A 27,549-nucleotide genomic window follows, 5' to 3' on the forward strand; every position below is an offset into this window, starting at 1 on the left:
TCAATAGAAGCTTATAAATTTTTCCTAGTAAGTGTAGATCATTTTTAGATATTATCTGCTCAAATTCTGTTAATTCACGAAATGGTTGGGGATAAAGACAGTCTTTTTGAATGTTAGATCTCAGTTGTAAATAAGTTAACCAATTCAGTTTTTGGAAGTTTTCTTGAAGATTGGTCAGGGTCTTAATTTCTCCTGTGGACTCAATCATTTGATTATAAGTAAAATGAACACCCGGTTTTAATTTAACATTGTCATGATAAGCTTCAACTGGTGACATTATAGATGGTGGAGAGGGACTTATTCTCTTTTTATATTTTTTCCATACTTTCAATAATGCCATTTTAACATCAGAGTCTTCTGGTGCTTTATCTTTTTGAATTCTTGTTGATGTATCCCACAAAACTTTATGGAAACCTTGTCCAAGGTCCGCTCGTTCCAGAATGAGATGTCTGGTTATTGGGTATTTTATCCATTCTACAATCCAAGTCAGACAGGCGGCGTGGTAATATAGTTTAAGGTTGGGTAATGCTAATCCTCCTCTTTTCTTTTCGTCTTGTAACACTTTGAATCTTATTCTCGGTTTTTTCCCATTCCAGACAAATCGGTTAATTTGTTTTTGCCAACTTTCTATTGTTCTATCTGGAATATCAATCGGCAAAAATTGAAACAAAAAGTTCAGTCTTGGAAGTACATTCATCTTTATCACCGATATCCTACCCAACCATGAAATGTTCATGTTTGACCATAAACTCAGGTCCTTTTCTATTTTTCCCCAGGTTTTCAAATAGTTTGACCTTAAAAGTGTCTTGTTTAGTGAAGATATATTAACACCCAAATATTTAACCGATTCCTTGGCAATGTGACAACCAAAAACTTCTTTGATGTGTTTATCTTCATCTGTTGTAGTATTGAAGGTCATAATTTTCGTCTTTGTTTTGTTCAATTTGTAACCAGAATGCTTTGCATATTCCATAATATGATTATAGACTTGTGGAAGTGTTTGTCCAGGGTTCTGACAGATTAAGACAACATCATCTGCATAGCTTTTGATTTTATGTTCTTCGTTTCCTACTATAAGACCTTTAATCTTTGAATCATTTCTGATATAATTCGAGAGGATTTCCATTGATAAATCAAATAAAAGTGGAGAAAGTGGACAGCCTTGTCTTGTACCTTTTGTGATAGCAAATTCTGTTGACAATGAGCCATTAATCAAAAGACGTGCTTTCTGAATGGAATATATTGCGTTGAAGATCGTTAGAAGAGTGTCTCCACAATCCATTTGTTGTAAGGTCTTGGAAATAAAATGCCAAGAAATGTTATCAAAAGCTTTCTCTGCATCTAGAAAGATCGTTGCAGCTTTTAATGATTTAGACTTTATGTACTTAATTGCACTAAGAATCAAACGTACGTTATCTCTCATAAGTCTCTTTGGGATAAATCCAGTTTGGTCTAGATGTACCAATTTGCCAACATATTTTTGAAATCTTTTGGTAATTATAGAGACAAAAATTTTATAATCAATATTCAACAATGAAATTGGTCTATAAGCTTGAGGGAGAAATTGATCTGTGCCTTCTTTTGGAATCAAAGAAATGTGTGCTTCCTGCCAGGACGAAGGGATCTTACCTTCTTCAATTACTTCATTATAAAGAGAAAGTAAAACCGGAGTCAGTTGTTGTTCAAGCAGCTTGTAAAATTGTGGGGTAATGCCATCCGGACCTGGTGCTTTATCTAGTTTCAAGTTATTTATTGTGTCTACAATTTCTTGAGTTGATATCTTCTGGTTGAGACTCTCTTGATCTTCTTTTGATAGCTTGGATAGTTGTGCATCTGATATGTAAGTCATTAATCCGTCTTCTTGCAAATCGTCCTTCGCATATAGTTGCTTGTAATAGTCAACAAATATTTTTTTCAATTTCTTCTTGTTTGTTATGAATTATTCCATTAGCCTTAGCCCCAGTAATCTTCCTTGTTTTCTCTTGTTGTCGAAGTTGATTAGCTAAAAAACGACCAGGTTTATTTGCTCTTTCAAAAAGTCTTTGCTTGGCATATTTAACCTTTATTTGGATTTCTTCTGTTTCTATCAGCTCAATTTGATGTTTGGTCATCTTGATACTTCGTAAAGTACTTTTATCTAATTTAGTTTGAACTTTTTTTCCCCAATATTCTTAATTGATCTTGAAGATCTTTAAGTTTCTTCTGTTTATCTTTCTTAATTTTGGTATTCAGAGCAATCATTCTCCCTCTGATAAAGGCTTTGCTTGCATCCCAAATTACAAAATCAGACATGCCTGGAGTTTTATTTATTGTAAAAAACTCCTCCACTTCACGTTTACATTGTTCAAGTATTTGTTTCCTCCGCAGTATTTGATCATTCAAACGCCATCTTCTAATGCCTATTCTGCCTTTTAACAAAGTCAATTCGATTGGATTATGATCTGACAGTATTCTGGGTACAATCTGTATTCTTTCCACAGTTGTTATCATTGAACTGGAGATCCAGCACATATCTATTCTAGAGTGTGATCCATGACGATTTGAGTAAAATGTAAAGTCTTTTGTTCTGGGATTCTTCATTCTCCATATATCAATTAAGTTGAATTCTTTCATTTGTTTGAGAACATTCTTCAGCAATTTTCCAGATATACTGTTGTGGGTCTTATCTATTATAGGGTTCACAACCGCATTGAAGTCTCCTAAGATTATGATTTCTCCTTGATGATATTCTGCAAGATTCTTAAAGAGCGTTTCATAGAAGACTTCCTTAGCAGCATTTGGAGCGTAAATATGTGCTACCGTGAAGCAAATTCCATCTGGCCCATATAGAATCAAAATTTGGTAGCGTCCATCTGGGTCTGCAATATGGGTCTTAACAGTCAAGATCTTCTCGTTAACATAAATAGCTAGGCCCCTCTTCTTCTCTTGGGCTGAAGCAAGATAGGGAGTACCAAGCTGATTTGTCTGTATAAGTTTTTCATGTTCTTTTTTAATATGAGTTTCTATGTCTTTCTTCTGTTTTTTTAAACTATGAAAAACTCTCTTTCTTTTATTAGGGGAGTTTAGGCCGTTGATATTCAATGATACAATCTGTAAATAATTCATAATGAAATTAAAGTTGAAGTCTACAATGCTGCTGCTTGGTCTAATTTGTCAACTTCAGTAGCCTTCTTGTTTTTTCTGAGTTCTCGTTTTTCAAGTGGTTGTTTTTTGTCTTTCTGAGTCGGTTGTGACGTACTTGGGCCTGCTACCGGAGTGTCTTCGGAGTCTTTTGGAGAAGAATCTTCTGGGGGTTTTAATTCTTCAAGTAGGTCTTTTGCTTGAAGTTGATTATGAATTATTCTCTTCCCTTGTGGCAGTGAGATCTCTAAGGAATATGGAATGAGCCAACGAAACCTAATCTGGTGCTTGGCCAATTCTAGCTTTAGTTCGTTGTACTCTTTCCTTTTAGATAAGACGTTTCGCGGGAGATCAGATAAAATCTGTATTGTGCTTCCTTCCCAAATCAGTGGGTCGTCCCTTTGTGTCCTCAACAACAGATCTCTGGTTCTTTTGTGAACAAATCTCACCAATATATCTCTTGGTTTGTTAAATTTAGTGGCAAAAGATGAGTTTATTCTGTAGCAGAATTCCAAAAGGGTGTCATCTTCTTCAAATTCATAATTGTCATGAAGTAATGTCCTGAGATCTGCCTCCAGACTATCTTTTCCGAAATGTTCAGGAATCCCACGGAATTTAATATTCTTATCTCTAAGCTTCACTTCGTGTGCATCAGCTCTAGTTGAAAGGTCTTGAATTATTTTTGGTCAATCAGAAAGTTTTGATGCAAGAAATCACAGACGCTTTCAAGTTAAAACCAGATAAAGCACTGAGGCCGGATGGGTTGCCAACCAGCTGTTACAAAGCATTTGAACACATCCTATATCCACATCTTCAAAAGGTTTTTAATGATCTACTCCAGGAAGGCATAATACCAGAAACGTGAGGGGAAGCTTATATATCGTTAATACCGAAAGAAGAGCAAGAAAGTCACCTTCCCCAATCATACAGACCAATTTCGCTATTAAATGTGGACTATAAAATTTTCACATCTATCTTGACAGAAAGGTTGAAGAGATGTATCTCAAAAATTATTCACTCGGATCAATCAGGATTTATGCCAAAAAGACAAATAAAAGATAATGTTAGAGTTGTCCTAGCTGCAATCAATCGTATCAAGACCACAAAAGAAAAATCTGCTATGTTGTTCCTGGATGCTGAAAAAGCCTTCGATAATGTTTCCTGAAACTTTCTCTATAAGATCCTGCAACAGATAGATTGTGGCAATCAATTTTTAACAGCAGTCAAGGCCATATATACAACACATAGAGTAAGGTTGCTGATTAATGGAACATCAAAGGTACAAGAAAAGGCTGCCCTCTTTCTCCTCTGTTATTTAATTTAGCTATGTAAGTGCTAGCCAACAGAATAAGATGCAATCCAAAAATCAATGGACTGAAATTTGAATATCAAGAATATAAAATCAGGAGCTATGCTGATGATGTGGTATTAATTTGCCGCAATCAGAAGACATCAATACAGGAGATCAAACAACAGATTGACTTATTTAGTTAGTATTCTGGATACAAACTGAATAAACAAAAAACCAACATGATTCTATATAATGTATCTAAAGAAGAAATGAAAGAAATACAAAATATTTTAAAATGCATCATCGCCAAAAAGAATGTCAAATACTTGGGAATAAAAACATCTGCAGGAGGAGATTCACTTTACGATTTAAATTATAAAGCCTTATGGGGCAAGATAGAAAAAAAAACCTGGAAAGATGGAATAGACTTCAAATTTCATGGCTGGGCCGAATCGCAACTATTAAGATGAACATGTTTGTGACCGGTCTCTCTAGTATTCCAACTAGGATTGCCAACCTCCAGGTGGTGGATGGAGATCTCCCGCTATTACAGCTGATCTCCAGGCAACAGAGATCAATTCATCTGGAGAAAATGGACACTTGGGAAGGTGGACTGTATGGCATTATACTCCATTGAAGTCCCTCCCCTCTCCAAACCCCACTCTCCTCAGGCTCCACCCTCAAAATATCCAACCTGGAGCTGAAAACCCTAATTCCAACACTTTCCACTTTGCTTGCCTGACTCCCAGTGTCAGTAGTATTCACATTCATTGACTATTCGACACTTCATTGCGAATACTTTGTATGTTATCACAATGTCACTTGAGAATTGTGACTCAATCTACTACATTCTGAGGATGTATCACCATGATTAATGTTGCTGACTGTGCAACCACAAGAAAAAAAAACACAGACTCTTGAAATGTAGCTGATATTCAAAGATGTATGGCCTGCACATGATGTCACTTGGGTATATGTAATGTAAGCAAGCCAGCAAATTGTGAGTGTGTGCCAACATCAGCTTCCTGGCCAGCTGCCATGCTAAATCCAACTGTGGAGATACAAACATCCTTAAACTCCTTAAATTGTGAATGAATAATTAATCTACGGGATTGTCAGGGGGAGGAAAAGGATGGTATTAGCAAGTGAAGTTTGATTTACTATGCTACGTGCAAAAAGCAAACACTTTTTAATTTAAAAAAAAGTGCAAATGGAAAGGGCTGAAATTTGAACGGGCCTGCAGATTTTTCTACAAGAAATCTTCTCTTGAAGCTGGGAAAATAAAATTGGAAACAGAGTTCGGTCTGCTGTTTGTTTGTTTTTTCCCATTTCTAGACTTGCTGCATTGATGAGACCTCTTAGTAGTGGATAAACCTTTGATTCCGAGGTACTGTAGAAGAATTCGGGGGAAGGCTCTGATTACAGATGGAAACCTGAACAGCAGACTGATGATATACCAGAGCTTTGAACTTATATCTCCCCACCTATACCCTTCAGGCTAACTAATAACATCAAAGCCATGTGTTACAGGCTAAGGGTTAATGTCTGTCAGTGACTGTGTGTGAGAGGGACATACAGGGAATGGGCGGAGCTTAAGGGAGGAGACTGAACTGCTGGGGAAAAATGGGGTTTTTTTACTCCGGTAAAAATGGTGTGATGGGTTGTGCCTCTAAGGAATTCCTGGCCCCCGTATTGTGAAAGAATTACTTTAAGAGCTGTGAAGTAATTCCATGGTGACAAAAAGGAAGGGAGAAGGAAGAACCTCCATACTTCCTAGTTTTAGGCACCGGAGTATACACATGAACCTCTGTGTGCAAGTTCTGGGACTAAGCTACCTTAAAAAGTTGGAAACCTGGGTTAAGTAAAATAACATCTGTGCTGCACTTGTTGAGCACCTCACTATTTATATAGAACATGTGTACCTTTCCTTAATACAGGTTTCTCCTCCAATACCTCTCCCTGTAAATAAAAAATTGTTATTTTATTGTTGAACTGAATAAAGCCTCTGGCATCTCAATTATCTGAGGTAAAAGGAAGCAGGAGATGTGGGAGAGATCCCCTCCCCATCACACCATGCTTCCTCTTTGATCCTGTTTCCTTTATACAACATGTCCTCACATTTCCATAATCAAACAGTCTAATTTGTCTAGGACTCGTGACCACTCCATTGCCTTTATTTAATTTGTGTTCATCTCCAGTATTTTGTCACCTTGCCAACCTACGTGTTTTTGTATACACACATTACACTTGAATTGCCACAAGCTGTTTTTCTTTGGATAACTTGAATAGCAGCTTAATGTTTGTTTTGTTGACATCTCCAGTATTAGGCAAGAGGTGGTTTTGTACATATTTGAATAGGTTACAGTTGCACGTTAACAATGGTTCTGGGGAGGCAGTGAGGATTTCTCTGAGAGATGGCAGCTCTAAATATAGACAGTAGATCAGGTTGAAGTTCTTTTTATTTATTGGAGAATTACTGGGGAGAAACTAACATACAGCATTGGCAGCTTCTTCCTCACTGTTCTGACAGCACCCTATATAAATGTGCTAAATGGCTGCCAAAATATTGAATGGAGCAGATGTTAAACCTGGCATCTTCTCCTGGTAAGTAAAAAACTCCTAGATAAACTTTACTCCCACCTGGGCTGGCCGTGCTTAATAAGCATGTCATAAAAGCAGAGAAGGATGACTACAAATTAAACCCTTTTTTAATGTTTTAAAATCCATAGCTACCCATCTTTTTCTGGAATACCAAAGGGAAAAGGGCATTGGTGCTAAGTCATAACTGGTATATCCATTGCAGGAGGTTACAGTCTCCACCACAGATACCCATCTGTGCACACCTAAAGGGGGTTGTTTACACATCCTTCGATCATACATTCATAAACTCATAAATTCCATTGATTTCCATTGATCAGTGTCATGTATTCATAATAGCATGTATCCATCTATGCAGTTCATCTAATAGGAATGGATTAGGGTCGTGCAAAAAAAAAATTGGTAAATTTCAAGTTCAGGTTTATTGGGCCTGCTTTTTTTGGGTAAATCCAGAATAAGCTGAATACCCATACTGGTAAATAGGGGTATTTTGTTTATTTCTGGATTTACCGAAAAAATATGGGCCCATTATAGTCTATGGGGATTTTTTTGAAGCTCCTGTGGAGGCATTTTTGGAAGTAGAGTCACCAGATTTGCAGTTTGGCTGCAAGGGACACTCCTTAGATGGTCACCAACGTTTGGTGAACTTTGGGAAAGGGGCCCAATTTTATGGGCCAGCAAAGGGGTCTCCCCCATCATCCAGGCATTTGCGAGCCAAGCTGTCGATCGGTTTTCAGGTTCAGAAGTTCAGTGTTGCTGAAGACTGGCAGAAAGAGCCAATTGGCAGGCTGGCGCCTCAAAGTTTGGGACTCCCTTCATATCTGGGGTGCATAGCATAATGTCCATGCAAATTAGCTTACAAACTGAGGAAGTGGTGGTGCAGCAACACCATTTTGTTAGGGAGCATTCCCAACGTGAAAGTGGTTAGGAGGATATCTAACGGCAGCTCTACACCCTGGAATGCCCTGGGAATGCCTCCCGGAACAGTGGCATGGGGACTTGCACCGGGAGAATGCTGGTGAGAGGCTGCGTTAGCGTCCATGGGAAGCTGCGGTTTGGGGAGGCCAGCATAAGTGCCCCAATGCCGGATTCTGTGCCAGTTTGCATGGTGCAAGTGGCACTGATGCTGGCGTAGGGGTCACACTAGCGCACTGGTTCCCAACCGGGGGTCCGCGGACCCCCGGTTGGGAACCAGTGCCTTAGAAGCTCCTTGAATTAAGGTCCGCGAAACAAAGTTATAAACCCATAATAAATTAATCTTTTCAATTAAAAGTTTTCTATTATAAAAAAAACATATTCAAATATTATTCTAAGTTTAATGTTTAACTAACAGTTCTGATTAAAGTTTATTTTCAAATTCTCGGAATTTTTATTTTGAACCTGGGGTCCCTGCACCGAACAAAAAAGTCCTAGTGGTCCCTGGTCAAAAAAAGGTTGGGAACCACTGTACTACCGCATATGAGCTTTCGCCCCCCCCTTCAGGAATGTACTGTCAGTCAGGATATGCATGAACTGATGCAGTATTCTCTCATGGCCTTCGCTCTTACACTTCCCCTGTCCCTTCTAACATGGAGAATCCCAGTTAAAAGCTAACTCTAGTTAGAATGTGCACATAAAAATTTAACTGAATTAGAGTGGAATCCTAAACAGAGCTACAACCTTCTAAACCCATTGGCTTAAATGGATTTAGAAGGGTATAGCTCAGTTTAGGATTGCATTTAGTCCCTCCCATACCAGAGTTTAAGCACAGTTTAGAATCCTGGTTTGGGGAGGGAACTAATACCTGGTAACTCATGCTCCTGCATTTGTATGTCATGGGTGACCAATGTTAATATTTCTAACTTAGATTATCTGCATGAGAAGGAAGGGGGAGGAAAGTGGTGTGCAAGGCAACAAGCTGTATTTGTGAACATTCTGCCTTTTTCATGGTGGCTTAAGGCAAGTCTGAGTGGTTTCTGTTCTCTAGCCCCGAGAACTCAAAAAGCAGCATGTGGTAAAAAGCTTTCTGTGGTGCTTGTCAGTCTCTGGATCTGGGCCAATATTTGCAAGCTGATGTTCTATCCAATTAGTGGGGATTATGTAAAATATGAACAAAATTGTGGAACAATCCCAGTGTACTACTAATGTTGGCCAACTAGTAGCTTTTACAAATCATCTCTGCTTAGATTTATGAAGCTATGATCCCACTGGAAGTTAGTGAGTTTTCTCTCCTCCTCTTCCTTCTCTCTTTTTGCAATAAACCCCATTAAGCCTGAATAAAGAAAGGAATGGATAGCCAGAAGAAACCCTGGTAAGACTTTGTCCAATCCATCACATAAATTATGCAAGAATGCCTCAAAAGAAATTTCTGGCACTTTATTTCTTACTATAATAGTGCTCAAGTATTTCATAAGTCATAAACACACCACAACAGATTCAGAGATCATTTTAGAATAATCATGATGGTGGTAGCTTTTGTAGCTTCATAAATCTTTTATTTTTTTAATTTAAATCTCCATTACAAGCAATTTGTAGAGAATCCTTCTCTCCACTTCTCTTTATAAACCACACATACTTTTATGGCTTTCCAGAACTTGGTTCAAGCTCCTTTAAAAATACAAGGATGTTTCTAAAAGTCTGGCTTTAGGGCCTACACAAGTAATTGTTTAAATCCTCTCTTCCAAATCAGCTCACATATTAATTAGCTGAGGACCTAAGTAGATTGGAAGGACAGCACCTGGAGATCTTTACACTACTTAAAACCCACAATAAAATCTTTGAATTGCTTCCTCTTCAAATGTTTTTAAAAAATCATTCTCCTCACACATGATTTTTTCTGCTCTTATGACATTAGCCCTGCTTGGAGAAAGCCTACAGAACTTATAAGCTGCATCAAGACTGTGTTACCATCTGGGCAAATGTTGTCAGTATGGTAGTGGAAAGTGGCGTCAAGTCACAGCTGACCTATGGTGACCCCATAGGATTTTCAATTAAGAGACTTTTGGGATGGTTTGTCGTTGCTTTCCTCCGTGTGGGCTGAGAGAGTTCTGAGAAAACTGTGACTGGCCCAAGGTCACCCAGCAGGCTTCATGAGGAGGAGTGGGAAATTGAACCCAGTTCTCTAGATTAGATTCCGCCACTCTAACCACTATACCACACTGGTTTGTTGTCAGTATAGCTGGGCTTATATATGCTTACTGAAAACCAGACCATTTGTTGGTGAGATTGTTAAGAAGGACATCTGATAAACAAAAGTAGTTTCTATAACTCTAAAAGCCTCAGTCAAATAGCAAAAGTGCATACTTTGAAAGCAAGTCGTGTGGAGGAGGAAGACAAGATAACAACGGGGTACCAAAGGTGCCTTGCATATTTCACATATAGCAGGACATCCTGACCTCAGGAAACTGGCTATAATCAGCCGTTATCTTTTCTTGTCTCTGGAGCAATAAACTAGGCATTGTTCTGTTAATTTGCACTCCTTAGATGTTGTGCACCCCCTTGCATGAAGATCTATTTAACCTGGGGGGGGGGGTTCTGAGTGAAGGTGGGATTCTTTTTCTAAGATTCTCCCTATGATCATAGCTCTGTTCTGTTTTCCGAATAAAACTTTTTTAACCTTTTGTTTTGTTTCAGTGATACTCATTTTTCACATCACAGCCAGACATTAGTAGCAGTAGCAAATCTGCCATTTACCATGGCCTTCATGAAAACCTTAATGGGTGATAGATGGATTTTGTTTCAGTGGGCTTAGTCTTGGAAGCAAAGCAGGGTCCGACCTGATTAGCACTTGGATGGGAGACCATCAAGGAAGTCAAAGGTTTCTACACAAAGATGGGCAATGGCAAACCACCTCTGTTCATCGCTTGCCTTGAAAACCCTAAGGGTCTCCATTAGGATTACTGGACTCTAGGTACTAGCAGGAGGAGCTCCTGCTATTACAACTGATCTCCAGCCAATAGAGATCAGTTCACCTAGAGAAAATGGCCACTTTGGAAGGTGGCATTCTACCTCACTGAAGTCCTTCCCCAAACCCCACCCTCCTCAGGCTCCACCCCAAAAATCTCTAGGTATTTCCCAACCAAAAGCTGGCAACCCTAGTATCCATAATCAGTTGCGACTTAAAGGCACTTTCCACCACCAGTCTTGTGATCAACCCTCCTGCTAGCCTTGATTAAGATTCTCAATGTCTCAGGCTCATTGTCACCAAATGGTAAAATGCAGATTCATGTTTGTCCCTAGTAACTCCTTTAAATGAAGACGCAAAATACCACGTTTGGGCTTAACTAGTTGATTTGTATTGCAAATCATGTTTAAGGACAGTTTATAACTACAACAGCCCAGTGGCTGCTAACATTTGTTCAGCTCCACCCTCACTCCAAACTTGGTGAGTGATCTTGCTGGCCTGGTTTATCCTCACCTGCACATGAACTGTGCCATGGGAAGCAAGCCTCGTCTCCTGTCTCCCAACGTGCTACACAGTTGACCAAGGGTTTGGTTGATGCTGCTCAGCGCTGATGGGGTTTCCTCCCACCCTAACATACAATGAATGATGAACTGTAAGAAACAAGCCTTCATTGTATAATGCCTCAGGATGCTCATCAATTTGTCTTACCTATATGAGTAACCCATCTTAGTGCTGTCATCACTAGTTTAACCAGTCCAAAGACCAGGCCTATTGATCTGCCTTCCAGAAGCAAGGTCATGAAGAATTATCCCCTAAAAAGCCAACCACAGGCAACTCCACAAAATCTCACATGGCCCTGAAGCAACTGGCTAAACCCATACTGCCACAGAGAGTTGGGCCAACACTATGCGGCAAATGCCTGCCTGGGAGGAATGCAGTGCCTATATAAAGGCCTCAAAGCTGCCCTCCTCACTGGCTGTACAACAAAACACAACAACTATGCTGAAAGATAATGAAGCTTAAGCAAAATAACCAGCCATTATGCTGGTTATTTTGCTTGGGCTAATATTATGACTAAACATTTTCATTTCTAATTTTGCATAATTCACAAAACATATGCATTGTATAATTTCCAATTTTTTGGGGAACTCTTCGCTGGGTCTTTGATTCACATAGTTCGTCAGCTTAGCCATCGCTGCATACTTTGCTGCTTTATCTTTCCAGGCATCTAAGTCTGGACATTCTTCCAATTTCCCCTTTATGACAATGACCACTAGGGCTGTGCATCTTGATAAACCTGAACCAAAAATACCGCCCCCAAAAAGCCTTTTTGGCTTCTTTCATGAGTAATTTAATCTGAATACTAAAACTGGGAATAAAGCCAAAGCCTGATTGCCGATTGCTGAACCAGCTGAATAGGTATTCGGCTTTTTTCAGCTTCGTCTTTGCCCAGGCATTTCCTATGGGAATTTATTTGATTAGCTCTGGGGGAGGCATTTTTGGAGGTAGAGTTCCCAAATTTTCAGGGTAACTTCAAGGGACTCTCCTTGCATAAACCCCAAAGTTTGGTGACGATTGGGTCAGGGGGTCCAATTTTATGGGGTCTCAAGGGGTCACCCCTCATCTATAGAAAATCATGGTAAAGTTTACAATGCTTTTCTATGGAGGAGGGGGTCAACCCTTTCAGGACCCCATAAAATTGGACCCCCTGACCTAAACTTTCAGGTTTATGCAAGGAGAGTCCCTTGCAGCTATGCTGTGAATTTGGTGACTCTACCTTGAAAAATGCCCCCTGCTCCCAGCAGAATTTTAAAAGTACTTACTTTTCATAGTTTGTAACGGCTACTTCCTGAGCAAAGAATTGTGGGAAAACTCTGTTATGGTTTTCAATACATTTGTGGTTAAAAGTATAGATAATTGACAAACTGCAGCATTGATTTAAACTCCAAGTGAGGATTTAAGGCTTCTAATTTGGGTCTGCAGAGAGAGAGAGAGACCTGAAAGAATGAGTTGTTTGTGAAACAGGATGTTTGGAAGGCATTTGAAAAACCACAGAGGAAGGTCAGATACAATGTTCTCAGGCATTGGATAATCAGTTGAAGTCTGGAAATATAGCCAAAACAAAGTTGTCAAGGTTGATGATAGTACAAAATGCACAGAAAAACACCTTTGTGATTTCTTCTGCCTTTGTGATTTCTCTTGCTTTTAAGTCAAATATGAGTGCATTATAAGCAAGTCCAATAATGACTTGTTTTGTCTTTGTGGTCAATGAGCCTTGAAGAGGGAAATGTGAAAATTGGGAACATATTTTGAGAATGTATAATGGCATCTATGTTTGGGTGTTAATTCCTATGTCATCTATTTGTTTGACATGAGATCAAGGTTAGGGAAAGATGTTTGTTAAGGGAAATTTTTGTCTTAGTGGTCTTTTGATGTCTGAGAATATTGCAAGATTCTCAAAACAACTTTCCACTGATTCTCATAACAATTGTCATTGGTTCTCAAAACAATTGACCTCTGGAAGAGTATATAAAGTGACTTAAGATTGTAAGAGGTGAGAAATTCTTTGCCAGGCATGCTTGTGTGCTGTTTGTCTGAGAATTATCCCTGGTATGACACATGGATGGGCATGTAATTTTATTGTATTTTTCATTGTAATTTTTTTTACTGTATTTCACCTCTGTGATAATGTGTTAGAATCTGTTAGATTTTTTCATGTAATCTAATTTTCATATATTCCATGTTTATTAGTGGGGTTTTTAACTTTTTCATTAATAGTATTGAAGCATTAGCAATAAAAAGGAATTCTAACACAATTCAAAGTTGTGTCATTGCTTGAAGTGGGTAAATAAGATAACATTTTTAAGTGAAATACAAGATCTCGAAACATAGCCATTTATCACGGTAATTGATCTGCTTCAACTCAGTTTCTCATGAATGCTTGCAATGGGCCTGCACAAAGCTATTGCTACCCATAGGAGGCTTTCAAGGCAAGTGAGAAGCAAACTGGGTGGTTTGCCATTGCCTTCTTCTGCAGAGTCTTCATTGTTGGTCTCCCTTCCCAAGTATTGACCCTGCTTATCTTCTTTGATCTTACGAGATCAGAATATTCCATCCTGCCTTCCTTCCCAATACTTATATTATCCTATCATTAAGATTTCTGTTTCTTTCTAGGTTCAATTCAAGCTGCTGGTTCTCATCTTTAAGCCCCTTCATGGCTTAGGACCCACATACATGCTAGACTGCCTCTCCCAGTATATCCCAATTTTCTGAACACTGTCTGCTTATTATGCCATTATGCAGGCAGGTGCAAACAACCTGTACCAATTCTGAGGCATTTTCTACAGTGGCTCACACTTTTATGCAAAACTGAATGAATCAGGAGCGTTTTAAAACACAGGTAATAGGGCTGTATTGTAAAGAAATAGTTCAGAAAAATGCTTTGTAAAGAGATAGTGATTGTGGACTATATTGCTATGTATAATACATACTATCTGTGGCTGTAAGTGTGATCCTGCTATGTGATTTCTGTATTGTTTAAAGTGCCATGTAAATGCTTATTCTTTGTTTCAGCTCTGTTTCAGATTTTCTGCTTGGATAAAGATTTCTACAGTCCAAATCCTATTGTATAGTTTATTGGATGCCCCATCCTGTTGATTGTATTGACTTACACTGTGTAATCTGCCTTGAGTCTCAGTGAGAAAAACAACCTATAAATGATGTAAGTAAGTGGATGAATGAATAAAATGGAATTGCATTCTGTAAACAATGCATTATCTTTATTAAATACTAGGAAATTTTGATAGGCAGAATTGTATAGTTTAGGGTCTGATTAGATGATATGTTAAATGCAAGACAATACGTTAAATGCAAGGTGAATTTGGAGGACACCTTAACCCACCTCTCCTTAAAAATAGTATGGGGAGGGCTAAATCAGCTCCTAAAATCAGCGCAGTGACAGCAGGGGTTTCAGCATTCTTTCCCTCCCACCATGTGTGCTTTCACTTGGAGAAAATGGCTGTGGGGGTGGGCTGTTTGTCCCTCTGCCAGTTTTACATGTCTGCCCAGGAGAAACTTGGGACCAGCAGTGGGACAAACAGTCCCCTCCGGGTCTTCTTCTTCAAGCAGAAGTGTGCAGGGGGGGAAGGAAGAAATGTTAAAGCCCTTTCTGCAGCTACTCCATGCTCAAGAACTGATTTGGCCCCCATAAGCCAAAGTTTAGTCCTGGGTCACACGTTAAACATAAGTTGAGTTTGGGTTTCCCATTAACCTACTCCTGGACATAGAGGAACTAGAAATGCCCTGAATTAGTTAATTAATCCATCACTTGTCTGAAGTTCTATAGCAGGGGTCCCTAATCTTTTTGATCCCGTGGGCACTTTTGGAATTTTGACACAGAGAGGCAGGCACAAGCAAAAAATGGCTGACATAGGGGGCAGAACCAACCACAAAATGGCTGCTGTGGAGAAACCACATTTTCCCAATTTGTCAACTAGAATACTATGTGGAACCTTATCAAAAGCCTTACTGAAATCTAGATAAACTATGTCTACAGCATTCCCCTGATCCAGCAAGGTAGTAACTTTCTCAAAAAAGGAGATAAGATTAGTCTGACATGACTTATCCTTGAGAAACCCATGTTGGCTCTTGGTGATCAGATCCACCCTTTCTAAATGCTCAAGGACGGACTGTTTGATGATTTGTTCGAACACTTTTCCTAGTATAGAAGTCAAGCTGATGGGTCTGTAGTTACCCAGATCCTCCTTTTTCCCCTTCTTGAAGATGGGGACAACATTTGCCCGCCTCCAATCTTCTGGCATCTCACTTGTTTGCCAAGACTTTTCAAAAATAATGGACAGAGGCTCAGAAATTACATCTGCCAGTTTTTTGAGTACGCTTGGGTGCAATTCATCTGGCCCAGAGGATTTTGTTTCATTTAAAGAAACCAGGTGTTTGTGTACTACCCCAATGCCAATTCTAGGCTGCAAGTCCCTTTCCTCATCACGTGTTCTGTTTATGCCATATTGAGCACCACTTCCCTCATGAGAAAAGACTGAGGAAAAGTTGGAATTGAGGAGTTCTGCCCTCTCTTCATCTCCTGTTACAATTTCACTTTCCGGTCCACGCAATGGGCTTATCTTGTCCTTGTTCTTACTCTTACTCTGTACATAGGAAAAGAACCCTTTTTTGTTGCGTTTAGCATCTCTCGCTAGACTAAGTTCATACTGAGCTTTAGCTTTCCTAACACTCTCCCTACAAGCACTAGTTATTTGCTTATATTCCTCTTTGGTTATAAGGCCCTCCTTCCACTTCCTAAATGAGTCTTTTTTATTTCTCAACTCTTTAAAAAGCTGTTTATGGAGCCACCCTGGCCTCTTTAGGCTCCTCCCATTTTTCCTTCTCATAGGAATGGTTTGGGATTGCGCCTTCAGTATTTTATTTTTAAGAAATGCCCACCCTTCTTGAACTCGCTTCTCCTTAAGTACCGTATTTTTCGCTCCATAAGACGCACCTGACCATAAGACGCACCTAGTTTTTAGAGGAGGAAAACACCCAGACCACTTCAGCTCAATGAAGTGGTCTGGGTGCCAGGTCCCCCTAGTTTTAACCCTGCAGCTGTAAACATAGCAGTTTCAGAGAAACTGCTATGTTTACATTGCAGGTTTAATCCAGCCTCTAGTGGCTGTCTCCCTGATAGCCACTAGAGGCGCTTCCGCGATGCTCAATGCGAAAATTGCATTGAGTAATGCTTTCCTGTGGGCGGTTTGAATGCGCGCTCTGGGAGCTGATGTCGGAGGGGGGGGAGAGGTCACCAGCGCCGAGGGAGCCCGCCCCTGGATAAAGGTAAGTGGCTGAAGGGGCTTTAAGCGGGAGGGGAGCGGGAGGGGGCCCTGCTAGTGCCAGGAAAATGAGTTTACCTTGGATAATTAATTAAATTAAATGGAGTTCACTGAATCACTCTTGGTGAGATCAGGAGACCAGCAGGGAAAAGCAGCGCTCCGCCGGACAGACCGCCGGACAGACACAGGAACCCCAGCACTTTCCTCTCAGCGATTCGGCTCCAGTTAACACACACATTCACTCCATAAGACACACAGACATTTCCCCTCACTTTTGAGGAGGAAAAAAGTGTGTGTTATGGAGCGAAAAATACGGTATTTCTGACCATGGGATTCTACCTAGCATAAGTTTAAGTTTGTTAAAATTTGCTCTTTTGAAGTCCAACCTACATGTCTGACTACGTACATGTTGGGAATCCCTGTTCTATAATAACGGTCATAAATTAGAATGGGGTGTGTATGTAATGTTTCCTCAAAGGAAGAATTACATTTCTGTGATCAGATACAATTCGCAGGGCTATCATGTGTGCCCCAGTTTAGCTAGGCAAAACTGAAAGCAAAACTGCCTATTTAGCACTCTATTGAGGAAGGATTTACTGGTTTCATTTGTTTACTACATTTGTGGTCTACCTTTCTCACTGAGATTCAAAATTTGAAGAATGAAACAAAAATGTATGTATTACATATGTTACATACAACTACTACAACTCTATTGCCTTTATAAGATTGCCCTCCTGAACAAGTCCATGAAAAAGATAGCATAGTAACCACAGCCCACTGTATTGGTTATATAAATTCCTTTTGATCATCCCTGTATTATGCTATATAATATTTTATATAATATGCCAAAATATTAAATCAAGAAATGAGCCATATTCCACAGTGATGATTATCATGGCAATTTCAGCAGCCCTTCCAAATTCTCCTGAACTCCAGACTTCCAAGGCAGTATTTCAAAGCACATGTCATTGGGGGGGGGGGAGTTATCTTGGATCACACTAGGTCTATTTAGTGGTAAATATTCAAATAAACTAATTACAGTGCTCCCACTTCTAACATGACATGCCTCATAGCAGCTGATCTCAATTTGCACACTGTTATCTTTTTCTTTACTAATTCAACGCAATCCAAGACATGTCAGCAATACCCCATTTAGAGTCAACTTCATAAGTTAATATGAAATGCAGGACACAGTACATTACATGTGCCATAAGCTAGCTAATGTAGTCTACTTCCATCAGAATCCAGAGGATAACTTTCTTAGGGTGCTAAGCTAGCATTTATATTGAAGGTAATACATACTTGTTATGACACATTTGTCTTGTAGCATACCTTTTCTAGCTAGTTTCTGGAGTGACAATGCAACTATTTATCATGTCAAAGCCTGATTTCTTTCTGTGTTGATCTGTTTTATTGACAAATATTTTAAATAGTTAGAGAAGAAGGTGAAATCAATTGGCATGCATGACAATCCTTTAGATTATGACAAGATGATAGGAGTAGAGACATTACTCTCTTTTTGTGATTACAAAGGCTGCCAAATGGGAGTTGGAGAGCAAAATGAGTATCACAAAACCATAAAAACCAGGCCACATTCTGATCTCTTTCCAAAGTGAAGCAACCAGACAAGTCTATTTTGAGCTTATTTCCCCTTTCATGTTGTCATAACTCTATTGACCATACTTGAAACCACATTAATACAGATGTCATGAATGAACATCAAGTATTTGTCTTATCAAATTTGTGGGGAAATGGGACTTGCAAGCTTTTGTTTCTGCCCATGTGGGAGTGAGAGAGCTGTGCTGCTATCCTGAGTCTTCTGCTCAGTGATGCTTCCCTGTCTCCTCTCTTGAATTTACTCTCCATCACTCTCTATGTGTCATCACCACCAACGAGACAATTTTAGGGCTGTTTTCCTTTGCCCCTGGGTCTACTCTACTCCTTCAGGAGTTGTAAATATAGTGCAGAAAGGTGAGGAATTCAAAACTGCCTGTTCTAGTGACCATCCCTATACCCACTGGCAATGATTAAGGGATTTCATTCTTAATTCTGGTTTTTCTGCTCTGGGGAGAATAGGGTGAGTGAACTGCCAAAATTCCTTTATTCCCTTTTGCACAGAAATACAGGGGTGGTTTTTGTTGTGGTATGCTAACAGCCCTAGACTACCCTGGTACACCAGGCAAGGTGTTCAGGACTGGAGCTAATGTGCAAGGTTGGGACACTGCTGTATAGCCAGAGAGAAAAAGGGGTCTCCTGGCGCCCATCTTGTTTGTGCCATACTACAGAAGCCAACTGGGCATAATTTAGGCTTGTTTGCCATGTTTCCCCTTTGCAGAACATCTGATGTTCCTTGGAACACCGAGGAACAAAGACTGACCTCTTCGACATTTCTTTTGCTCTCCTGCAGCAGGTAAGACACACCTTACCAAATCTCTCCAGGAACAACTCCATGCAGAGAATCAGGATGGACACAAATCTCAACAAGTTGCTAGCCAAGCCCTGTGACTCACTCTGGCAGATAGTTTCCCAGACCTCACCTTCATCTCCAATTCAATAGCCAATGCTCAGGGGAACTTAGCCAAGAGTACCCAGGTATTGTTTCTGATCTGCCTGATCTCCTGTTCTATTCTACTTCCTACTCTTAATCTCATCTACAGCAATCAAACCTTTTGTCCACTGGCAATGACAAACTATTTTTCAGCCAATGTCAGGTGCAGTAAGGCAACAGTTCCAACTCCTGGGTATTAATATATCCCCATTTGCCTTAGCAAATTGCTAGCATTTTTCCTGGATCCAAAACATGAGCCACAGTATGTTTGTGTACAGTCTTCCATTCTGTGCAAGTAGTGCTGGTCGTTACTTGTCTGCATGCAGCTGCCTCTATCTGGAACCTCACTCCCTGGAATGGTAAATATACTTTCCCCTGGAAACATTCAATCCTTGTGTCCACCCCCTCATACCTTTGCTTTTTGAGTTTTGTATGTATTGGGATTTGTGTGAATGTATAAACAAATTTGACTATTTTAAATAAAACCCTTAAAATTAATAAAAAGCCTCTTTATTAGGAACCTTTTCCACTGGTACACCCATCCACTTAAAAATTGGTTTAAAAGATTCCCACACCAACCTCTTGCAAAGCTCTACCAGTCTCCAGCTAATTTCCCCCAATAAAAGGAGACCCCTCTATTTGGTGTAACAGTTTTCACAAAGTAATATCTCTGTGCCTGGATTGTATGACTTCATACTACAGAGCAGAGCTCAAATGGATTGCTTTTCCATTTCTGCTAGTTTTCTATATGTAGTAATGCTATTTCATGAGAGAGCTTTCCATTGTGTGTGCCCCCCTCAGACTGAAGAGATCAAGATACAGTTTTACAGACTCAGTGAGATTTAGGGCACAGACTCAATAGTTCAGACCTGATCTCCACGTGCAGCAGAACTGAAGTGATAAAACTGACTTACGACATAGGTAATATCCACATTAAGCAAGTCTAAGCATAAGAAAATAAAAAAAACTTCCACTGCCTCTCACTTCTATGCTAAAGGAGTTGTTAGCTTTGGTTGTACACCCTGTTTAAAGAAGCACCCTAGATCTGGACAGTGATATACGCAAATGTATATGAATGGATCCACTCATGAAGTTGCAAAATGTCTTCACAAATTTGGAAGAAATACTGAAAATCCACTTAGAATGAAATCTGAAACAAAGTTTATTGAGGGGAAGAACACAAACAGTCTGGGTAGAGTTGCCTTCAAGGGAAGGAGGAGTTAGCTGAGATAATCAGATTTCTTATATGGGATATTTGCTACCAGCTTTCTACCTCTGAACCGTGTAGAGTGAAATCAAGTGCTTTGTCTGCCATTCTTGCTACAGGCATACTTGATTCAGTAATAGTCAATAAGTGAAGAAGGAACCTGGTAAGAGGTGGCAACAGCTTAACCCTGCAATGTTTTCACAAGCAATTAGTTCAGGATATGTATTGCATAGTCTTTAAATCTTGTTAGCGCCACCCTTAGGTTGCACTAAGGTTTGGGCCTTGGTGCCTGTCCCTAGTCAAAAGCCAGTCACACAAATTGGTTAAATGAAAAGATTTATCGTGCACAATTAAGGCCAATGCCAGCAAGACAAAGGATGCTAAGGCATTGAGCGATGAGCGCAAGACAGAGACCACCTTATATACGCTTTTACAGTATCTACTGACATCAAATATGGCATGCAATACATAGTTGTGACATAAAACAGTTGGCTAATATACTGTAATACAGTAGTTATTCTCCTAGGTTCAGTAGCCCTCTACAATCTCCCTCCTCACTTTCATTCCCATCTTTCTCTGTGTGATGGGAAATTGTTAACCAAAGGAACAGTTTCGCCCCATAGGAAACAGCGAGGCTGCACCTGCTCAAAAGCAGGCGCTGTCAGGCATCGGCCTGGTATCCAGCGGAGCCAGGTGGTGTTCCAAGGTCGAACTGTTGTTCTACTCTGGGTTTGTTATGTCTTGCCTTGCCCTGGGAACAAGGGCTATCTCTGGGTTGTCATTGCAACCAGTAATTCTGAAAGTTCACTTCACCTTTATTTCTCCAGTACCCTCTGTATTTTCCCCATTAGTATCCTTGCCAAGTTTCAAGTCGGTTTCTGTAACTTGCTGTGTATTCCTTAATAAACCAACTTTCTATGGAGTTCCTGTCTGGAAGTCGGTTATTGGGATTTGCCTGGTGAGCCCAGAGCTGACAGGCGCCTGCGTAACTGGCCGAACGCGGGATAGGGAACCGCCTAACCGGCGGCTCCTACCCCCGGGCCACCCCTTTGTGCAGGCGTGGCCTCTCTACACTCTCTACATCAAAGGAATAGTTAGTGAAATGACTTTCGGCTGCATCTGTTTTCAGCATATTTTGGCTGCATCCAAACTCAATGTGTAGCAGATCAGGTGGGTTGCAGCCCATTCCTGAGCTGGCGGCGTACGAGGACAGCAGGGACGGCAAGGAAGAGACACAGTGGCGCCTCTTCGTAAGCCAATTCCCGTACTCCGTAAAACCAAAAAAAAGCCTTTCGCCCCATAGGAAACAGCGAGGCTGCACCTGCTCAAAAGCAGGCACAGCACCACCGTTCCCGGAGCCTGCATAACCAACCGAACCAGGATAGGGAGCCCCCTAACCGGCGGCTCCTCCCCCCGGCCTGCCCTTTTGCGCTGGCGCAGCCTCTCTACACTGTGGCCTGCGCCACGGAGAGACCGCGCCGGCAGAGGGGTGAGGCGCAGTACTTATGCTGGCAGTGAGGTCACACCCCCTCCTAAGAGGTTTCGCTTCAAAACCTCAGGGATGCGCTGTTAGACAGCTATTGGCTAAAGATCTCTGGCAATCTCTCTGAAGCCATTCAATAAAAAAATTTCTATCTCCACCAGACTGATGTCTGATTTAGACTAAACTAATCCCACAGATCATCGTGAGTTGCAAGCAGCCAGAAAGGCAGTGAATCTTACATTTTCTGGTATACAAGTTTCATTTTTTTTTATCCCTGTCAGCTTCTCATCCTGCTTTAATGACATAGCCTTGGGAGCAGAGCAATGGTTTGTTATCGGTGCTGATTCCCTTTGTCTCCTGCTGATTAATTTGAAGTGCACAGAGCATTCACTCTGACTAATCTCAGGCATCTGAGATGCTATCTCCATTAACATGTCAGCAGCAACATCAGACAATGCGCTTCCTGCCTCGACAATTTTGATGGAGATTTTTTTTTTAGTAAAAGGAGACATTGCCATCTTGCCAGCAGGTAGCTGGGAATCTGCACTGCATCAAAGCATGTGGAAAGGAGGACTAAAAAGGCACACCTGAGCACTCAGAATGGAAACATACAGGCACATCCATAGATTGCCACTTGGTATGCGAACATATGTAGACTCACACACTATACACATAGCTCATGTGAAGGCATCTTGAATGTAATAGGCATCAGATATCTTGAATCAGGGGCTCCACTGGCCAGAGCCAGCCATCTTAATCTCTTTAAAAGGAGAGGCAGCTGCTAGTTTGGTCGCTGATGTGCTTAGGTTGCACCATTGGAGAAAATCAGAGGATGATACTGCAGCAACAAATTCAGCAGGGATCAGATGACACTAGGGAATAATGGAATTTCACAGGTCATGTATGACAAGCGGAGCTTTGACTCTCTAAAGCTCATAATCTGAAAATCATGTTGGTCTCTAAGGTGCTACTGGAGTAAAATCTAGCTGTTTGCATAGTCATATAAAACCTTTGATACCTGATTCTTTATAATGGAATGTCTTTTAGGTAAAGACCAATTTTTTGGTCATCCCACTTATGAACATATGATGTTCCCTTATAGTGAGCTTGGGATATGAAATGGTATGGTATAGCCTGATCCCATCAGATCTCAGAGGATAAGCAGGGTCAATACTTGGAAGCAGAACTGCCAAGGAAGACTCTGCAGGGGAAGGCAACGGCAAAACACCTCTGCTTCTCACTTGCCTTGATAGTCCCTTGCTGGGGTCAGATGTGACTTGATAGCACATACATACGTACATAGTCTATCTCGCTCAGTATTATCTAATCTTTGCAGCAGCAGCTATTCAAATATCAGGCAAAGGACTTTTTCAGAATCTGTTCTCTGAGATCCTTGACTAGAGATGGCATGGACTGCACCTGGGAACTTCTGAATGTACTGTACCTCTGAATTACAGCCCTTCCCCTATTTTTCCCACCTGCCTGTTAGGTTCTTGTTTAGTATTCACTGCGTTACCAACTCGACTAATTGCCAGATCATCTGTCTGCTTTCTTAGTATCTTCCATGCTTCTTCCCATGACATACTCTCCACAAACACAGAGAAGACGAATATTGCTATTACTCTTATATGTGCACTCAAGGTGACTTCTTGCATTATAAATGTGGTGTAATTGCTCATGCCATCGCAAAACAACTTGAGTGCAAGTTGGTGGCTGCATGCTGTTGTCTTTTGATTTAATGCTGACAGCTACATGGATTGACTGGATTGCACAGTCAAACCATGCCAGACCTATGGCTCCTTGGTTTCTGATCTTTGAAACTACTGCCAGAGGATTAGATCCAAACTAAATGTTCTGCTAATGTAAGGGGATATGTAATTTAGGCCAATTCCCCCTTCCTGGTACAGAGCCCCAGATCTGCCCCTCCCCATGCTATTCCTGAGCATCTCCTGTTCCCCAGAAGCAGCATGTCAATTAGATCAATGTGCTGCAGCAGGAAGGCGCAAGAAAGTTATGTTCCATAGTTACTGGAAAATGTAGCCTGGATCCATCCTAGCATTGTCAGTTCTACTGACAAGAAGTTTGGAGTTGGAGTTGGGGTACCGTGAGATTAGAACAGCAAACAAAATCATTGAGCCTCCATGAGAAAAAGCACAGAGATACAGAACAAGGTTTTGATCTTCAGGAGATTGTAAATAGGGAAAACAATGGTTCTTGTAGGTTATCCGGGCTGTGTAACCGTGGTTGCAACTGTATTAACAGAAAGGTTGGAGAGATGCATCCCGAAAATAATAAATACAGATCAAACAGGATTCTTACCAAAAAGACAAATGAAAGACAATGTCAGAGTTATCTTGGCCGCCATCAACCGTATTAAAACAACAAAAGTAAAAGCGGCTATGCTGTTTCTGGATGCTGAAAAAGCCTTTGACAACATTTCTTGGAGTTTTCTTCACAAAGTTTTACTTCAGATCGATTGTGGCAACCAATTTATGACAGCAGTCAAGGCAGTATATTCCACACAAAGAGCCAGATTGCTGATTAATGGCAAATGGACAGAAAGTTTTACGATCCAAAAGGGAACAAGGCAAGATTCTACTATTCAACTCGGCAATTGAAGTGTTGGCCAACAAAATTAGGCAAAACTGTGATCAAAGGCCTCAAATATGAAGATCAATAGTACAAAATCAGGAGTTATGCAGATCATGTAGTGCTAATTTGTCGAGATCCGAAGACATCACTACCAAAAGTCAAATACTAACTTGACCAATCTTAAGAAAAGACTCCCACAAGCAGGAAAAAATAGGAAACTAACAGTCTTCGAGCAGACGATTACCAAATCGCAAGAACATATCTTATCAAAGATTTACTGGATACTTTTAACTTATGAGTCAGCCCCAGAACAAGTTAAGACTTGCATGATCAAGTGGATGCAGAACATTGGGAAGATGATTCCAATGCAAACATGGGAAAGATTATGGACGACCGAAATAAAATTTTCCATGTCACAAGATATTAGAGAAAATTGGTATAAGATGTTTTACAGATGGTACTTGGCACCAAAAGACCTACAAAAGATGTACAAATCAAACCAAGCAAACTGGTGGAAATGCTCAGATACAGAAGGGACTTTCTTCCATCAATGGTGGACATGCAGAATAGCTCAAAAATATTGGAAGAAAATACACAGAGAAATTCAAGAATTGTTACAGACTGATGTTGACTTAAATGCTAAGCATATGTTGATGGGGATAATTCCTCCTCAGATAAAAACTCCACATAAGGAACTCTTTCAATATGCAACAACTGCTGCAAGACTTCTATTTGCGAAATACCAGAAAAACAAGAGTGTCCAAGATCTGGCTGAATGGATTACAAAACTCCATGAATTTGCAACTATGTTTAAGCTGACTAATTTGTTACAAAAAATTCCAATAGAGGAGTATAAATTGAAATGGCAACTGTTCTTTGATAGATACACCTGAAGTAACGATGATGCACAGAGAGGGTCTAAACTATTGCAAATAAATACGATTGTAATGATTGAGAATCTGATGCTGTCTCTGTTTAATAGATATATTGTTTAGGAAGTATAGAATTAAGTAGCTTCCAATTGAGGATTTAAGTAAGAATATCATTTTGGTAAATTTTGATAAAGTATAGAATAGAGTTGAAGCACCTACCAGGTAATGTTTGGTGAGCATTGGGGCAACAATATGTAGAAGAGCTATGCCAGGCACAGACACCGAATGATATATAACCTCTCCCTTTCTGTTTTACCATCCTTTTCTTTTTCTGTACCCTTTATAAAATAAAAAATAAAAAATATATCCCCATTACTAGGCACTACTTCCCCCTTTTAAAAAGGTTCCAAAGTCCATGTCCAGGGCAGTGTGAGAGGTTAAACTTAGACAGGTCTCTAGACCAGGTTCACCAGGTAGTTCTTTAAAAAACCAAACAAACAAACCAGAAATAATAATAATAATAATAATAGGTTAGGGCCTCTTTTTGTTTGCAAAAAAAAAAGTTTTCTTGGGGGGAGGGTCCATAAAATGTTCTCAGGGCAGGGATTGATCATAGTCCAGGACAGCTAGCTAGGCCCTTAAAACCTCCTTGCATTACAGATAGCCAGAGTTTGGCCCAGGGGAACAATGAGTGGCAGGGGTGCAGGTAAGAGGGGCCCTGGGGGCAAAGCGAAGGAGAAGACTAGAGGGGAAGGGGAAGGGGAGGGCTGCTGCTCGCCCCCAACATGTGCAGGAAGCAGCTCCAGAGCCGCCATCCAAGATTCCGTGGAGGAGTCTCTTTGGCAAGGGGGACTCTGGAGCTGCCCCACCCGCACAGGTGATGGCAGGTGCTGGCACTGTGCGGGGGTCCGCTGCTCAGGCTGTCCCTCCTCCTCCTCCTCCTGCTGTTGTCGAGCCTTTCCAGCAGCAGCAGCAGGGGGAGGAGGAGCAGCCTGAGGAGGACTTGGGGATGAGCTTCTTGGATGAGAGTCTTTTGTTGCTCACCTCCACTTCCAAGAGGGTAGAGGAGGAACTTGCACAGTTGCTGGACACACCATTGACTTTGCCTCCTCCTTCACACCCAGAAGTTCTTCCAAGGGGAGACAGGAGGAGTGGGTGGAGGAGGTGCAAGAGGAAGAGATGGAGGTGCATCCAGAGGTGCGGCCATCTCAACCCCTTCCCTGGCTGCCATCTCCCCCTGCATTCCCTAGACATGGTGAGTCTGCCCCGAGCATCTCTAGGCAGGCTGCTCCCATGGCACCTGCAGCGGCCCCTTCCGCATGGGTGCCCCCTCACATCCTCGGTCTGGAAGCACTTCCAGGTGGCTAAGGATACACATTATGCAGAGTGCCAGCTCTGTAGGGCACAGGTCAGTCAAGGGGGAGACCTTAATCATCTCTCGACATCCGCACTCCGGAACCATTTGAGGAAGTGCCACCACACGGTGCTTCTTCAGGGGGAGAGAGAAGCTGGTGTGCCAGTGGCCACAGGGCCAGGAGCCAGCCGAGGGGGGAGGCGATCTCCACCCTCCCCTTGTGCTCTCCTTGGCACTGCACACAGTGCAGTGGCTCCTGTAAGGAAAGGATGCCAAGCAACTCTGACTGAGGTGCTTGGTGAGGGTAGTGCCAGTAGGGTGCCAAGAAGTGTGGTTAAGGTAGAGGCGAGAAGGCTCACTTGTCTCATCAGTGAGATGATCACCTTTGATGATCTGCCCTATCACATTGTAGAGAAAGTCGGGTTCCAAAGGGTGATCCATGACCGGGCTCCCTGGTAAAAGTTCCCAGCTCACTCCATGATGGCAGGGTCTGTGATACCCTCATTGTACAGGGATGCCAGGGCATATGTGAAGGCAGAGCTTTCCTGCGCTGCTGGGAGAACTGTGTACTTCACATCCAAACTGTGGTCAAGCCCGCAGTCGCAGCATGGGTACCTCTCCCTAACTGCTCACTGGTGGCAACCCGATGACCTTTTGGGTGGGGGTATGGGGAGAAGCGCTAGGCAGGGTGTGTGCTGATGGGCCGGCTGACGCCAGGCTATGCTCCATGCCCAGAAGTTCGACAAGGTGCTCACGTTGGC

This window comes from Euleptes europaea, chromosome 15, assembly GCF_029931775.1.
Source record: "Euleptes europaea isolate rEulEur1 chromosome 15, rEulEur1.hap1, whole genome shotgun sequence".
In the NCBI taxonomy this organism is placed as follows: domain Eukaryota; kingdom Metazoa; phylum Chordata; class Lepidosauria; order Squamata; family Sphaerodactylidae; genus Euleptes; species Euleptes europaea.